Source organism: Salvelinus namaycush, chromosome 3 (genome assembly GCF_016432855.1).
Source record: "Salvelinus namaycush isolate Seneca chromosome 3, SaNama_1.0, whole genome shotgun sequence".
NCBI classification, from domain to species: domain Eukaryota; kingdom Metazoa; phylum Chordata; class Actinopteri; order Salmoniformes; family Salmonidae; genus Salvelinus; species Salvelinus namaycush.
Window position 1 is genome coordinate 42,897,123 of NC_052309.1, and position 16,462 is coordinate 42,913,584.

Here is a 16,462-nt window from a genome sequence, read left to right on the forward strand (position 1 = left end):
TGTACACCACCCACACAGTGTCCTAGGGCAACCATCCACACACACAGTCAACCGCTTTACAAGTGAGAAGAGAGACAGTCCATGTGTTTCGATATACAGTAAATACTGCCTGCTGGCATACTAGTTAGTATGCAAGGCATGAAGGTTACTTCCTACCAAGAAGAGCTGTATGTATGGGCAGTAACTGATTGCATGTAATGAGTTATATGTAATCTGATTATTAAAAAAAACTGCAAAAATATTGTCATCAGATTACAGATACACAAACTAGACGATTACTTCTTAGATTACTTTTCAATTCAGAAAGGATGTTAGCGGAAAAATACATTATGACACTTTTCTGTTTTTGCAATGACATTCAATTTAGCATTGTAAAAAGGCGGAAGTTTAAGTTTGTTCCACATGAGCGAGTCTGACCACAAGTCAGGGACCTCTATGACGACAAACCAAATGCGTTTGATGAATCTTCTTCTAATGCCTATAAAGGGAAAGTCATCAAAAAGGAACTAAAAGTAATCTGATTACATTAATGAGTTTGGGTAATCCAAAAGTCACGTTACAGATTACAATTTTGGGCAGGTATCTAGTAACTGTACCGGAATACATTTAGAAAGTAACTTGCTCAACCCTGTAATATTGTTAAGTTGCATAACTGTTTAGAGCTTCAAAATTGTCCTGAATTGGGTGCCAGTTACGGAACTCTCAGAGTTTTATAGTCCTTGGTGGATTCACTACTACTCAATGGCCACCCTGAGATTGAAAGTTTGGGGGTTCGATCCCCGGTCAAGTCAAAACAAAGAACCTAAAAATGGGACACAATGCCTCTCTGCTTGGTCTCAGTATTAAGGTGATGGATTGGGGGTAAGGCCCTGCGACAGACTAGGGTCCTGTCCAGTTCGTGTACATTAAGCTGCCTCACGCTACAGAAAAAGGAGATAGGCTCCTGCCCTATTGTTGAGTTCTGCTGCACTACCCAAGTTTAACCTACATGTATTTTATTATACCTATCCTGATACAGAATGGAAGTACAATGAGGTCCACCTACGATGTCGTTGGCCATGTGGTTGAAAATCTTCTACAACTATTTGGTGGCTATCAATACTACAGGAGATGACTGGCCAGATGTTAGGCAGCGTGCAATGCTACTACATTCTCTATGTACTGAAGATCAAAGGATCTTTTACACCTTACCAGATAGAGGTACTACATTTGCAACTGCTTTCACCGCTCTCCAGGGAAATTTTATTCCAGCTATCAATGTCGTAGTCGAGTGTCATAAATCCGACGAAGAGCACAGAGACCTGATTAGTTCATAGTGGATTACGTTGCTGCCCTGAGAGAGTTACTTGTGAACTGTGACTTTGGTGATAGAGGACATGAGATGTTGAGAGATCAACTTGTCGAAAAGGCCCAATGCTCCCGTGTAAACGAAAGGCTTTTACTGCAGGCTAATCTCACACTGCACACTGCTATCGCACTCGCTACTAAAGTGGAAAGTGGCCAAGCCCACATCCAGTCCATTAATAAACCACTGCCAGTACAGGCAGTGAGAGAAAAGCCCCAAAAATAAGAATAAACAAAGATACAAGACCCGTGCCAACTCCAATTCATCTGATGATACAAGAAAGTCAGGTCGCTGCTGTTACAGGTGTGGCTCTAATACTCACTTAGCTAACGCTATGGAGTGCCCCACCTCCAAGGCTAAATGCAAGGCCTCTGACAAAGGGCTGTGGCGGTCACTACATTTCGGCAGCCGATGATTGTCAAGCAAATAACTGCCTGTCTCATGGTAATTAATTAACATAAACACATTTAGCATCTCCTGGCTTCCACACATCCACTGATGCAGACCTTGATGCAGACCTTTGGAACATCTACATTTTATAAAGTCTAATAAATCCATGTAATATAGCCTACACCTTACCCATAAAGCCATTATTTATTTTAGACAGGTCTAAAGAAACATGCTATGAAGAAAATGTAGTCTATTTCAGAAGAACAGAATAGCATACTCTGAGTTGTCCTTATATTAGGTCCTGATCTGGCTATGCGCAATATGGCTGTGGGCTACACTCATTTAGCAGACAAGATTTTCTTAGAATTCTGTGGCATTATTTTATACTATTTTATAGTATGAAGAATACCATTGAACATAGCTGAATAAAATAGAAAGGATATTTTCTCCAAACGATTTGAGGGAGTGCGCACCGCACATGAGGCTATTCTGTGTTGAGTGGTTAACAAAGAAATAGGTACTCCTATATGCTTAATTTAGAGTTATTTGTGTAACTTTAGTTGCGATACAAATGTTGGGCTATATATTTAGATTTTTAATACATTCTAAGGCTGCATTATGCGACTAATGATGATTTGAAAAAAGTTGCATGAAAGGCATGAGCTCTGCTTTGTTTTTTTGTGCAGGCTGTACACGCTTCATCAGTCTTTCATTCACAATTTGACATGAGGTTGATAATGCCTTGAATTTAACGGCGGCATCCCCTTTGTGTGGCCGTAATGCCCCCTAAAACGGCAATGGCCAGTGGCCATTGTGCCCTTGGGCTGAATATAATCATTTTAATCCCCTTCTCCCTACGTGCTGCATGCCCCACGAAACACCTCTCACTCACATGGCTTAAAGTTATTTGGCCACTTTAGTTCGGTTTGAAAAAGTTGCAAAAAAAAGAGGTATGCATTGTTTCTCGCTGGGCATCATTCACAAGTGATAATATATCATTTACAAGTGATAGGCTAAAATTGTCGCCCATCAGACAATTCCTGATTTAATCTTGTATACTAAATAACATATACTAAATAAAATGTGTGAAATTTGTTTTGATTTAGAATGGACCATTATCACGCACCTGTCTTGAAACAGGGGGGGCACTTAAAAAGCAAATGGAGGATGCTTTTCCCGTGGTTCATTTTTATGCCAGCCAGGTAGGCTATACTCCTGTTGTAAATACAAGCAATATTCTTAATATTAGGAAAGTTGATATATAAATATAGTAGGCCTAGCCTATAGAAAGCTGATGGGATCCTCCTCTTTTTAATAGAAGCCATCACTCTGTTTTCTCATTCAATTGCATAGCCTATAGAAATGTTGTGCAACATGAACTCTCATGAAGTTTTTGATTAGATTTTCGGTCACATTTGCATTTATGTCAGAGTGATTAGAGGGACAGTAGAGTACTGAGTACCAGGCAGTTAGCAAGTTTGGTAGGATACTAATGACCATCAGCAGTATCAGAGCATGGAGATGCCAAATTACCGTGACTAAATGGTCACTTGAAATTTGACTGCCTTCATGACTCGTGACTGCAATAACATAACAGCCCTAGTGCCGTGCAGATTTTTTTTTTTACGTACGAGAGGTCGAGGTATCGGAGCTTACACTATTACTAAGTCTGTTGGTACCCCTGACGTTGCTCCTCACCCCATTTAACTTTTATTTGATATGGGGTCCTCAGTCTCTATCCTGCCCAAGCATTTGTATATGCACTACTTTCATAAATCAGAGGTAGATCTCTGGCGTTCGCAAATTCACTCTGTCTATCTACTTAGATTTCAGAGCACTCTCATCTGACTGTGCCAGAGCGTGGAACTGATGAATTTATCAATGCACAACACCTGCTGAATATGACCTGTGCCAGTAAACGTAGGCAAAACAAGTTATAGTTAGCCAAGAATGCTCAAGATAACATGTAAACAACCTAACCAGCTCTCCTACGGCCAGTAAAATGGTCAGCGTGAGATGTTCTCTGATTTGTGTTTGAAAGTAGCTAGCTAGCAAGCTAGCCAACTTTAGCCAGTTAGTTTGGGTGCTTGGTTGGGACAAGCATGCATTGGCAGGAAAGCTGCAGAAGGATGAGGAGGCTACAATTCCCCATCGTTTATCAGTGCAATTTTGATGGCCAACTAGCTGAAAACGTTTGAGAGGGTTTATCTAATTTGTCCCTTCGTTAGATTGTAGCCCATCTTGCTCTGTCTAGCATTAGTTGTTGATCTTGTTGTTGTTGATGTGTATAACTGAGGGAGAGAGAGCCTATCTTGTCATGGTTGTTTGACCAATAGGACGGTAAAAGTTCCCAAATGCAAGAAGACTCCCGTGGTATTGACATATTTGCAGAAATCCATTCAGGTGTATTTTGTGGCTTTTGTTGAATGCACTTTAATGATCTAAAGTCACACTGTTGCAACTGCCTGTAAACACACAGTCCTGTTCAAAGTGAATGATGGCAGCCCCGTGTGGCAAATGGCTTGTTGGTATAGAGGTCTACTGCAGCTTTGATTGGCTATAGCGCACCGCTCTGTGTAGACTCTTGTACTGGACAAGACATACAGTACCAGTCAAAAGTTTGGACACACCTACTCATTCAAGGGTTTTTTATTACTTTTACTATTTTCTACATTGTAGAATAATAATGAAGACATCAACCTATGAAATACACATATAGAATAATGTATTAACCATAAATGTGCTACTTATTCAAAGTAGGCACCCTTTACCTTGACAGCTTTGTACACTCTTTGCATTCTCTCAACCAGCTTTGTGAGGTAGTCACCTGGAATGCACTTCTAACAAGGTGTGCCTTGTTAAAGGTTCATTTGTGGAATTTCTTTCCTTCTTAATGCAATTGAGCCAATCAGTTGAGTTGTGACAAGGTAGGGGTGGTAAACAGAAAATAGCCCTATTTGGTAAAAGACCAAGTCCAAATTATGGAACATTTCAAGAACTTTGAAAGTGTCTTCAAGTCTATTCGCAAAAACCATCAAGCGCTATGATGAAACTGTCTCACATTGAGGACCGCCACAGTAAAGGAAGACCCAGAGTTACCTCTGCTGCAGAGGAGAAGTTCATTAGAGTTACCAGCCTCAGAAATTGCAGCCCAAATAAATGCTTCACAGAGTTCAAGTAACAGACACATCTCAACATCAACTGTTCAGAGGAGACTGTGTGAATCAAGCATTCATGGTTGAATTGCTGCAAAGAAACCACTACTAAAGGTCACCAATAAGAAGAAGAGACTTGATTGGGCCAAGAATCACGAGCAATGGACATTAGACCAGTTGAAATCTGTCCTTTGGTCTGATGAGTCCAAATTTGAGATTTTTGGTTCCAACTGCTGTGTCTTTGTGAGACGCAGAATAGGTGAAAGGATGATCTCCACATGTGTGGTTCCCACCGTGATGGGAGAACCTTTCCAGAAGGACAACCATCTCTGCAGCACTTCACCAATCAGGCCTTTATGGTAGATTGGCCAGACGGAAGACACTCCTCAGTAAAAGGCACATGGCAGCCCACTTGGAGTTTGTCATAAAGCACCTAAAGGATTCTCTGACCATGAGAAACAAGATTCTCTAGTCTGATGAAACCAAGATTGAACTCTTTGGCCTGAATGCCAAGCGTCACGTCCAGAGCACTCAGGACCTCAGACTGGGGCGAAGGTTCACCTTCCAACAGGACAACAACCCTAAGCAAACAGCCAAGACACTGCAGGAGTGGCTTCGGGACAAGTCTCAATGTCCTTGAGTGGTCCTGCCAGAGCCCGGACTTGATCGAACATCTCTGGAGACCTGAAAATGTCCTGCGCTGCATCCGTCCACGTGAAATAGCCGCCTGGCCTGTGGCAGGCGCGCATATGCTCGACCTAGAGACACTGCAGTAGTGGCTTCGGGACAAGTCTCAATGTCCTTGAGTGGTCCTGCCAGAGCCCGGACTTGATCGAACATCTCTGGAGACCTTCCATCACTCTCCATCTTGGTCAAATGTCTGGAGGTGTGTTTGGTTATTGTCCTGTTGAAATACAAATGATAGACCCACTAAGTGCAAACCAGATGGGATGGCGTATCGCTGCAGAATGCTGTGATAGCCATGCTGGTTAAGTGTAACTTGAATTCGAAATAAATCACTGACAGTGTCACCAGCAAAGCACCCCTACACCATCACACCTCCTACTCCATGCTTCACGGTGGAAACCACACATTCGGATATCGTCCGTTCACCTACTCTACGTCTCACAAGGACATGGCGGTTGGAACCAAAAATCTCAAATTTGGAGTTGGCACGGGTCTTGTATCTTTGTTTATTGTTTATCAAATTTGGACACAAATCAGACCAAAGGACAGATTTCCAACAGTCTAATGTCCATTGCTCGTGTTTCTTGGCCCAAGCAAGTGTCTTATTATTATTGGTGTCCTTTACTAGTGGTTTCTTTGCAGCAATTCGACCATCAAGGCCTGATAGTAGTCTCACGTAGTCTCCTCTTAATAGTTGATGTTGAGATGTGTCTGTTACTTGAACTCTGTGAAACATTTATTTGGGCTGCAATTTCTGAGGCTGGTAACTCTAATGAACTAATCCTCTGCTGCAGAGGTAACTCTGGGTCTTTCTTTCCTGTGACGGTGCTCATGAGAGCCAGTTTCATCATAGCCCTTGATGGTTTTTGCGACTGAAATTATCTGGATTGACTGACCTTCATGTCTTAAATTAATAATGGACTGTCGTTTCTCTTTGCTTATTTGAGCTGTTCTTTCCATAATATGGACTTGGTCTTTTACCAAATAGGCCTATCTTCTTCTGTATACCAACCCCTACCTTGTCACAACACAACTGGTTGGCTCAAACGCATTAAATAGGAAAGTAACTTTTAAGAAGGCACACATGTTAATTGAAATGCATTCCAGGTGACTACCTCATGAAGCTGGTTAAAATAATGCCAAGAGTGTGCAAAGCAGTGATCAAGGCAAAGGGTGGCTATTTGAAGAATCTCAAATATATTTTGATTTCTTTAACACTTTTTTTGGTTACTACATGATTCCATATGTGTTATTTCATAGTTTTTATGTCTTCACTATTATTCTACAATGTAGAAAATAGTAAAAAATAAAGAAAAACCCTTGAATGAGTAGGTGTGTCCAAGCTTTTGAATGGTACTGTATATATATATTTTTTTTTTTCCGGAACTCAGTCTGGCTTTTAACTTACCCTTGAAGGTTTTGAAAGTTGTAATAGTAGAATGCACAAGGTGCAATTTCGAAATTGGGTAGTGCATCATCAGGTCCTCTTGTCATGTTAGTCATTGCATACCTTAAAGAGCTATTTACAACTTGTTAGAAATGCCCAGATCAACTAGCCCATGTCAGCAAAGTATTTTTATTTAGGTTTTTTAGCCCATAGATATTGTTGTAATTTTTTTGTGACTCAAATATCACATGAATACACATTAGACATGACAAAATGTATAGAATTTCACGAACATTTGCTTTAAACCTGCAAAATTCTCTCCACCAACAAGAGGGTTGTGAACAGTTTGTGTCATGAACAGTGCTTGTGCCCATAGAAATAGACATGGCACGTGTGCGCACACCAGTGGGACGCGGGATGTTCCCCAATGCTGGAAAGGGGTCCCAGAGTGAGAAAGTTTGGGAACCCCTGTACTACATGACACCTATGGTCCATTCTGTCTGGGACAAGGCTTACTTACTTACTGGTGGATGCACTTACCCTTACCCTAGTTACTACCACATTCATATTAACATGCCTGCTGCAGCCGATTTTCCTCTGTGAAAATGTGGGGCTAGATTATAAAGTCCCTATTCTTGTGGCTTAAATGTCCAAATAAAGAGAGATGATACAGTCAGTGGTTATAGTAATCGAGGACTCAAGCCTCGCTGTGCAAGTGTCTGGGAGAATCGTAGAATCTAGATTTTGATCAGCAGCACTGCTCACCTATACATTTATCACTGACCTCAGAGGAACGCTTGAGAGCACAAGGTGCAGAGTTGAACAATTTCTCTGTCCGTCATCCTTACCCCACTCTCGTATTACATGTTTACATCTATCTCACAGTCCTGTGCTCTGCACTCGATTAAAACAGTTTTTTCCCTATGCTAATGTGCGGGGCAGCCTAGCCTGCTGGCTTCTGTTTTATTTAAAGCCCTTTGGTGAAGAGAGAAATTAAACTCTTACCACTCGAGTAATTCATTGTTACAAACGGCTTCTCACGTTTACAGTGGAAACCAGCAAGGATCCGACTACAACATGGGGCACATTCAGTAGGGCCTGCAACAGAAAACATTTTCAAATGTTTTGCATCAGAAAACAAAAATAAGCGTTTCTTATTAGACAACTTCAGGTAGTCCATCCCTGTTTCAGCTAGTATATTGTGTTATTGGAAACGTGCGCTGTTCTGCGGGCTAGTCTTTCAAAAGGAGTGCACTATATACAGTATATATGTCGACGTTGCAATTATATTACCACTGCTCCTTGTTAGACATCAATAGGTCTACTGGTGTGTGTATACTAGACACTGTTGAATCACCATTCCTGAACCCACATGTTGGTTCCTTGGTGCAGGATTGGGAATTGCAGACTCTTGTTATCAACTATTAAGTGAAATTAGCACAAGGGGTATCCAAGGGGTCCAATCAGTAACTGTTGATGAGATAATAATAATTCATGTTAGTTAATTACTGATTATTACTGAAAACTACCAGGCTCAGATTGATTAATAGGGATGAGTTCAGTGACGGTGGTGTTGGTTACGATGATGGTGGTGATGAAGATGATAACGATGTTGACGGTAAAGATGTTGACGATAACAATAATTATTTATATTGATAACGATTTCAATAACACTATCGGCAACGCTGATAAAGCTGTTACATCACAGTTTGAATATTAGCTCATCTAACTTCTCCTTCGCCTGATAGGCGTGTCTGAGATGGAGTGTAGTAGCGGGATTATGGAAATGGCAACGTGCAGAGAATCTGGCGGTTTCCCCTCACAGTTCGACTTCAAAGCAAGAGCAGGACTGGAGAGAGAGAATTAGTGCTCTGCCTAATCCCAATGGAGGAGGGAGGGGACGTTTCACTTGATTAATGCATCAGCATGCTTAATCAGAGAGACAGAGAGACAGAGATGAGGGTGGTGGGAGGGGGGAGAGAGAGATGGCAGGAAGATGGGGGAGATGGAGGGCAGGGAGGCAGAGGGATGGAGGGAGAAAGGGCAGGGAAGAGATAGAGATGGAGGGAAAGAGAAAAAGAGACGGGCAGAGATCAGGGATGAGGTAGAGGGAAAGAGGTGGTAGAGAGAGAGGGCGAAGGAGAGAGATACAGGTAGAGAAAGAGCTGGGAGAGATGAAGGTAGAGGGAAAGAGGCAGTAGAGAGAGGGAAGAGAGAGGGTATATAGTGAGAGAGAGGGAATATATCAAAGGGAATTGTGCTCACCGGAATACTCGTGTGATTTCCTTGTTTCTCTAACATGGCTCCTCTCCTGCAGAAACACCTCAACGCTAATACTTTTACAGTCAGAGGAGAACAAGAGGAGCAGGAGAGGAGCAGTTTACGAGAGACAGGGAGCGAGAGGTAGTTGAAGAGAGAGAGATCAAATGAAAGCTATGAGGGAAAAGAAAGAGAAAGGAGGTAAAGAAACTGAGAGGAAGAGAAAGAGGATGGAGAGAGAGAGGGAGAGAGAAAAGACAGGATGAGGAAAAGAAAGAAAGGAGAGAAAGAGGGAGAAAGAAAGAGAGGAAACAGAGGGGGAGAAAAAAGGAAGTGTGAAGTAGATCACTAAAGGTACGGCAGATAGACTCTAAGCTACAGTACAGTGTGTACGCAGCCTGTGATACCCAGCAGTCTAGCTCAAAGTCTTAGGAACACATCAGCAATGACCTCTATCAATTGCTTCAGTCGTATTATCCCATAGAATATGCAGAAATAGGTCAAAGCACCAACCATTAAGGCCCTCGACCTCATTCAATCCAGAAAGAATATCACAGTGAAGAGTGTTTGGGAGGGGATCAAGTAATGTCAAACATTTTAAAAAGTAGCTATCATGTTTTTTTGGGGCATTGGGATTTCATCTTCTAGAGAAAGCGTGCGAGAGAGAGAGAAAGAAAGACAGAACGATAGGGGAAGAGAGAGGGAGAGAGAGAAAGATAGAAACAACAGTCAGCCCCATTCACACCCGAGTCAATACTCATCCTGTCTCATCTCTGAGTCGATCAACATTTTCTCGCCGACATCAACGGATTGTCTTATTCTCGTCTAATGCAGGTTGCCAGATAATCACGTGTCTCATGCAGGTTGCCAGATAAACAAATCATAATTATGAAGATAAACGAATGCTAATTCTGCCTGGCCTCTGACTGCCCCGCTCTGTACCACAAGCATTATATTAACTGGTTCTCATGCCGTTGGTGTGTGTGTGCGTCAAAGTGAGTATCTATAAAGATACGAGCAGCCTATCCATCGCTTTGATGATGCAGTGATCAAAGCGCCGGCACAATGAGCGGCACAGTATGCGTGTCACATGCTGAGGTGTGCATGTGTGTGAGTATGCATGTGTGTGTGTTTACTATAATGTACAAACCATCGAACAAGCAAGTAGGACCCATTTTATGATGTTATTTCATATATCTGTCGTACATGTGAACTAGTAGTTTGCGGCCAGGTTTTGGGCACGCTCTCGCCATAACGTAAACTGCATATCGTAATGAAGTTATTTTTTAGAATTCTAACACGCGATTGCATTAAGAACTAGTGTATCTATCATTTCCTATACAACATGTATTTTTTAGTTATGTTTATGAATAGTTATTTGGTCAGAATATGTGTGTCAGAAAAAGTGTCAGAAAAATATCCGGACGTTGTGGGAAAAAGATGCTACGTTAGCACAATGTATAACCACTGATTTCGAACATGCACATTTTCGAACAAAACATAAGTGTATGTATAACCTGATGTTATAGGACTGTCATCTGATGAAGCTTATCAAGGTTAGTCAAAAATTATATATCTTTTGCTGGTTTATTCGCTATCGCTAACGTGCCTATTGCTATCGCTAACATGCCTTGATGAATGAATGCGGTAGTGTGGTAGGCTATTGTAGTAAGCTAATATAATGCTATATTGTGTTTTCGCTGTAAAACACTTAAAAAATCGGAAATATTGGCTGGATTCACAAGATGTTTGTCTGTAATTTGCTGTACACCTTCGATTTTTCAGAAATGTTTTATGATGAGTATTTAGGTATTTGACGTTGGTGTCTGTAATTACTCTGGCTGCTTCGGTCCTATTTGTGACGGTAGCTGTGATGGTAGCTGCAATGTAAAACTGATTTATACCTCAAATATGCACATTTTTCGAACAAAACATAGATTTATTGTATAACATGTTATAAGACTGTCATCTGATGAAGTTGTTTCTTGGTTAGTTTGGTTGGTTCTTGGTTAGTTAGGTTGGCTTTGTGCATGCTACCTGTGCTGTGAAAAATGTCTGTCCTTTTTTGTATTTGGTGGTGAGCTAACATAAATATATGTGGTGTTTTCGCTGTAAAACATTTTAAAAATCGTACATGTTGGCTGGATTCACAAGATGTTTATCTTTCAAATGCTGTATTGGACTTGTTAATGTGTGAAAGTTAAATATTTCTAAAAAATATATTTTGAATTTCGCGCCCTGCATTTGAAGTGGATGTTGTCATATTGTGCCCGGCTTCGGGCTTGCAGCCCAAAGAAGTTAATGACTCCAACCTAAGTGTATGTAAACTTCCGACTTCAACTGTATGTGAGAATGCTGTTCATTGACTAAAGCTCAGCGTTCAACACCATAGTGCCCACAAAGCTCATCAATAAGCTAAGGACCCTGGGACTAAACACCTCCCTCTGCAACTGGATCCTGGACTTCCTGACAGGCCACCCCCACGTGGTAAGAGTAGGCAACAACAAGTCTGCCACACTGATCCTGAGCCAAACACGACTCCAACACCATCATTAAGTTTGCTGATGACACAACAGTGGTAGGCCTGATCACGACAACGAGTTTTGTTTATTTATTTCACCTTTATTTAACCAGGTAGGCTAGTTGAGAACAAGTTCTCATTTACAACTGTGACCTGGTCAAGATAAAGCAAAGCAGTTCGACACATACAACAACACAGAGTTACACATGGAATAAACAAACATACAGTCAATAATACAGTAGAAAAAGTATTTATACAGTGTGTGCAAATTAGGTAAGATAACGGAAGGTAAGGCAATAAATAGGCCATGGTGGCTAAGTAATTACAATATACCAATTAAACACTGGAGTGATAGATGTGCAGAAGATGAATGTGCAAGTAGAGATACTGGGGTGCAAAGGGGAAAGATAAATAAATAAATACAGTATGGGGATGAGGTAGTTGGATGGGCTATTTACAGATGGGCTATGTACAGGTGCAGTGATCTGTGAGCTGCTCTGACAGCTGATGCTTAAAGCTAGTGAGGGAGATATGAGTCTCCGATGGGGGAGGAGGTGGAGGATGGAGGAGGAGGTCAGAGAACTGGCAGTGTGGTGCCAGGACAACAACCTCTCCCTCAATGTGAGCAAGACAAAGGAGCTGATCGTGGACTACAGGAAAATCCGAGCCGAACAGGCCCCCATTAACATCGACGGGGCTGTAGTGGAGCGGGTCGAGAGTTTCAAGATCCTTAGTGTCCACATCACCAACAAACTATCATGGTCCAAACAAAACATTTTCCCCCTCAGGAGACTGAAAAGTTTTGGCATGGGTCCCCAGCACCATCGAGAGCATCCTGACCGGTTGCATCACCGCCTGGTATGTCAACTGCTCGGCATCTGACCGGAAGGCGCTACAGAGGGTAGTGCGTACAGCCCAGTACATCATTGGGGCGAAGCTTCCTGCCATCCAGGACCTATATAATAGGCGGTGTCAGAGAAATGCCCATAGAATTGTCAGAGACTTCAGTCACCCAAGTCATCGACTGTTTTCTAAGCTACAGAACGGCAAGCGGTACCGGAGCGCCAAGTCTCGGACCAAAAGGCTCCTTAACAGCTTCTACCCCCAAACCATAAGACTGCTGAACAATTAATCAGATGGCCACCAGACTATTTACATTGACCCCCCCTCCCTTTGTTTTTTACACTGCTGCTACTCGCTGTTTATTATCTACGCATAGTCACATTACCCCCACCTACATGTACAAATTATCTCAACTAACCTGTACCCCCGCACACTGACTCGGTACCGGTCCCCCCTGCCTCATTATTGTTATGTTATTGTGTTATTTTTTTTATTTTATTTAGTAAATATTTTCTTCAACTCTTCTTGAACTGCACTGTTGGTTAAGGGCTTGTAAGTAAGCATTTTACGTTAAGGTCTACAATTGTTGTATTAAGTTTGGTTTGATTTGTATCTGTATGCTTGTGAAAGACAACCAAACCAAACCTGCAGTACTGTATTCTCGGCAGCAGAGCGGAGGGAACGCAAAGGTGAATGAGATGATGAATGATGGGAGCGTGAGTAGGGTACTCAGGGAGAGATGGCAGACCTGTGTATGACCATTTGATTTGCGTAAAATACACCTTGATTACCAGGGGTGACCTTCCGCGCTTAAGTGGGCCGCCATTAACATCCTCCTGTTAATGAATTGTCGCTCGGCGACTGACAGTGTGATGCGAGCCAAAATAGAGAGGGGGGGGGGAGAACGTTTTTGGGGGAAAGAGAGTGATTGTAGGACGCTGGGTGGGGGGAGAAAGTGTGAGAGAGAGAGCGAGAGAGAGAGAGTATGGTTGGGGTGAGAGAGATGCCATAAAGCATCTGGCTGTGCGTTCACAGTCAGCCCACTAACACCCCTATCAGATCACAGCAAAATCACAGTCACCTGAAGATAGCAATACTCAATCATGAGACATCAAAGCCAAAGGAACTACACAATATTAAGAAGTGCTATAGATAGAAGGAAAGTAGTGTAGAAACCTGCCAAAAAACAATTAGGCAACAACAAATTCCCTTTTAGACAACTTCCTGGACAAAACTTTTCACTGTAATAGTGAAGGTGTAAACTTGTCAGTTGAAAGCCTAAACAGTATATTTGACCTTTCAGCTTCCCTATCAAATCTAAACATTTCAAGCAGACAACTTAAGAAAATTAACAATAATGACAAATGGTTTGATGAAGAATGCAAAAACCTAAGAAAGAAATTGAGAAACCTATCCAACCAAAAACATAGAGACCCAGAAAACCAGTCTACACCTTCACTATGGTGAATCACTAAAACAATACAGAAATACACAATGGAAAAAGAAGGAACAGCATGTCAGAAATCAGCTCAATGTAATTGAAGAGTCCATAGAATCTAACCGCTTCTGGGGAAATTGGAATACACTAAACAAACACCACAAAGTTATCTATCCAAAACAGAGATGTGTTGATAAACCACCTTTCCAATCTCATTGGCTCTATAACAAAGAACAGCAAAAACATATACATGATCAATTACAAATCTTAGAATCAGCTATTAGAGACTACCAGAACCCACTGGATTCTCCAATTACATTGAATGAACTACAGGACAAAATACAAACCTCCAACCCAAAAAAGGCCTGTGGTGTTGATGGTATCCTACATGAAATTATAAAATATACAGACCACAAATTCCAATTGGCTATACTTAAAACTATTTAACATGATCCTTAACTCTGGCATCTTCCCCAATATTTGGAACCAAGGACTGATAATCCCAATCCACAAAAGTGAAAGAAAATTTGACCCCAATAACTACAGTGGGATATGCTTCAACAGCAACCTTGGGAAAGTCCTCTGCATTATCATTAACAGTAGATTTGCACATTTTCCTCAGTGAAAACAATGTACTGTGTCACGCCTGCTCCCACTCCCCCTCCAAGCGCCAGGCTGCCCAGCATTATACACCCCTGCCACCATCATTACGCACACCTGCCTCCGCCCTGTCATGCGCATCAGCGATTATGGGACTCAAGTCACATCTGTCATTACCTCCCCTATATCTGTCTGGTTTCCCGCTCTGTTCCCTGCTTCAGCATTAATGTTCCTATTTCTTTTCATTACCTGTTGACTGATGCTGTTCCTGTCCGTTCCGCATTAGATGTTCAACTCACCGTACCTTACAGTACTGAGCAAATATCAAATTGGCTTTTTACCAAATTACCGTAAGACAAACCACGTTTTCACCCTGCACACGCTAACTGACAAACAAACCAAAACAAAGGCAAAGTCTTCTCATGCTTTGTTGACTTCAAAAAAGCTTTTGACTCAATTTGGCATGAGGGTTTGCTATACAAATTGACGGAAATTGGTGTTTGGGGGAAAAATTATGACATTATAAAATCCATACACAAAAACAACAAGTGTGCGGTTAAAATTGGCAAAAGACACCCACATTTCTTTCTACAGGGCCGTGGGGTGAGACAGGGATGCAGTCTCGACCCCGCCCATTTACTTCCGGCGCCGACAGAGACGGCTGCCTCGCTTCGCGTTCTTAGGAATCTATGCAGTATTTCGTTTTTTTATGTATTATTTCTTACACTGTTACCCCAGGAAATCTTAAGTCTTATTACATACAGCTGGGAGGAACTATTGGATATAAGAGCAACGTCAACTTAGCAACATTATAACTAGGAATACGACTCCCGAAGTGGATCCTCTGTTTGGTCCACCACCCAGGACAATGGATCGGATCCCAGCAGGCGACCCAAAACAACAGCACCGCAGAAGGGGCAGACTGAGCAGTCTTCTGGTCAGGCTCCGTAGATGGGCACATCACCCACCGCTCCCGAGTATACTACTCGCCAATGTCCAGTCTCTTGACAACAAGGTAGACAAAATCCAAGCAAGGGTTGCCTTCCAGAGAGACATCACAGATTGTAACATTCTCTGTTTCACGGAAACATGGCTCACTCGGGATACGTTATCAGAGTCGGTACAGCCACCTGGTTTCTTCACGCATCGCGCCGACAGAAACAAACATCTCTCTGGTAAGAAGAAGGGCGGGGGTGTATGCCTTATGATTAACGAGTCGTGGTGTGATCATAACAACATACAGGAACTCAAGTCCTTTTGTTCACCTGACCTATAATTCCTTACAATCAAATGTCGACTGCATTATCTACCAAGAGAATTCTCTTCGATTACAATCACAGCCGTGTATATACCCCCCAAGCAGACACCTCGACGGCCCTGAAAGAACTTCATTGGACACTATGTAAACCACATATCCTGAGGCAGCATTTATTGTAGCTGGGGATTTTAACAAGGCTAATCTGAAAACAAGGCTCCCTAAATGATATCAGCATAACGAATGCGTGACCCGGGCTGGCAAAATTCTGGATCATTGTTACTCCAACTTCCGTGACGCATACAAAGCCCTCCCCCGCCCTCCTTTCGGCAAATCTGACCACAACTCCATTTTGTTGCTCCCAGCCTATAGACAGAAACTAAAACAGGAAACGCCCGTGCTCAGGTCTGTTCAACGCTGGTCCGACCAATCTGATTCCACGCTTCAAGATTGCTTCGATCACGTGGACTGGGATATGTTCCAGATAGCGTCGAACAACAACATTGGTGTATACGCTGACTCGGTGAGTGAGTTTATTAGCAAGTGCATCGGTGATGTTGTACCCACGGCGACTATTAAAAC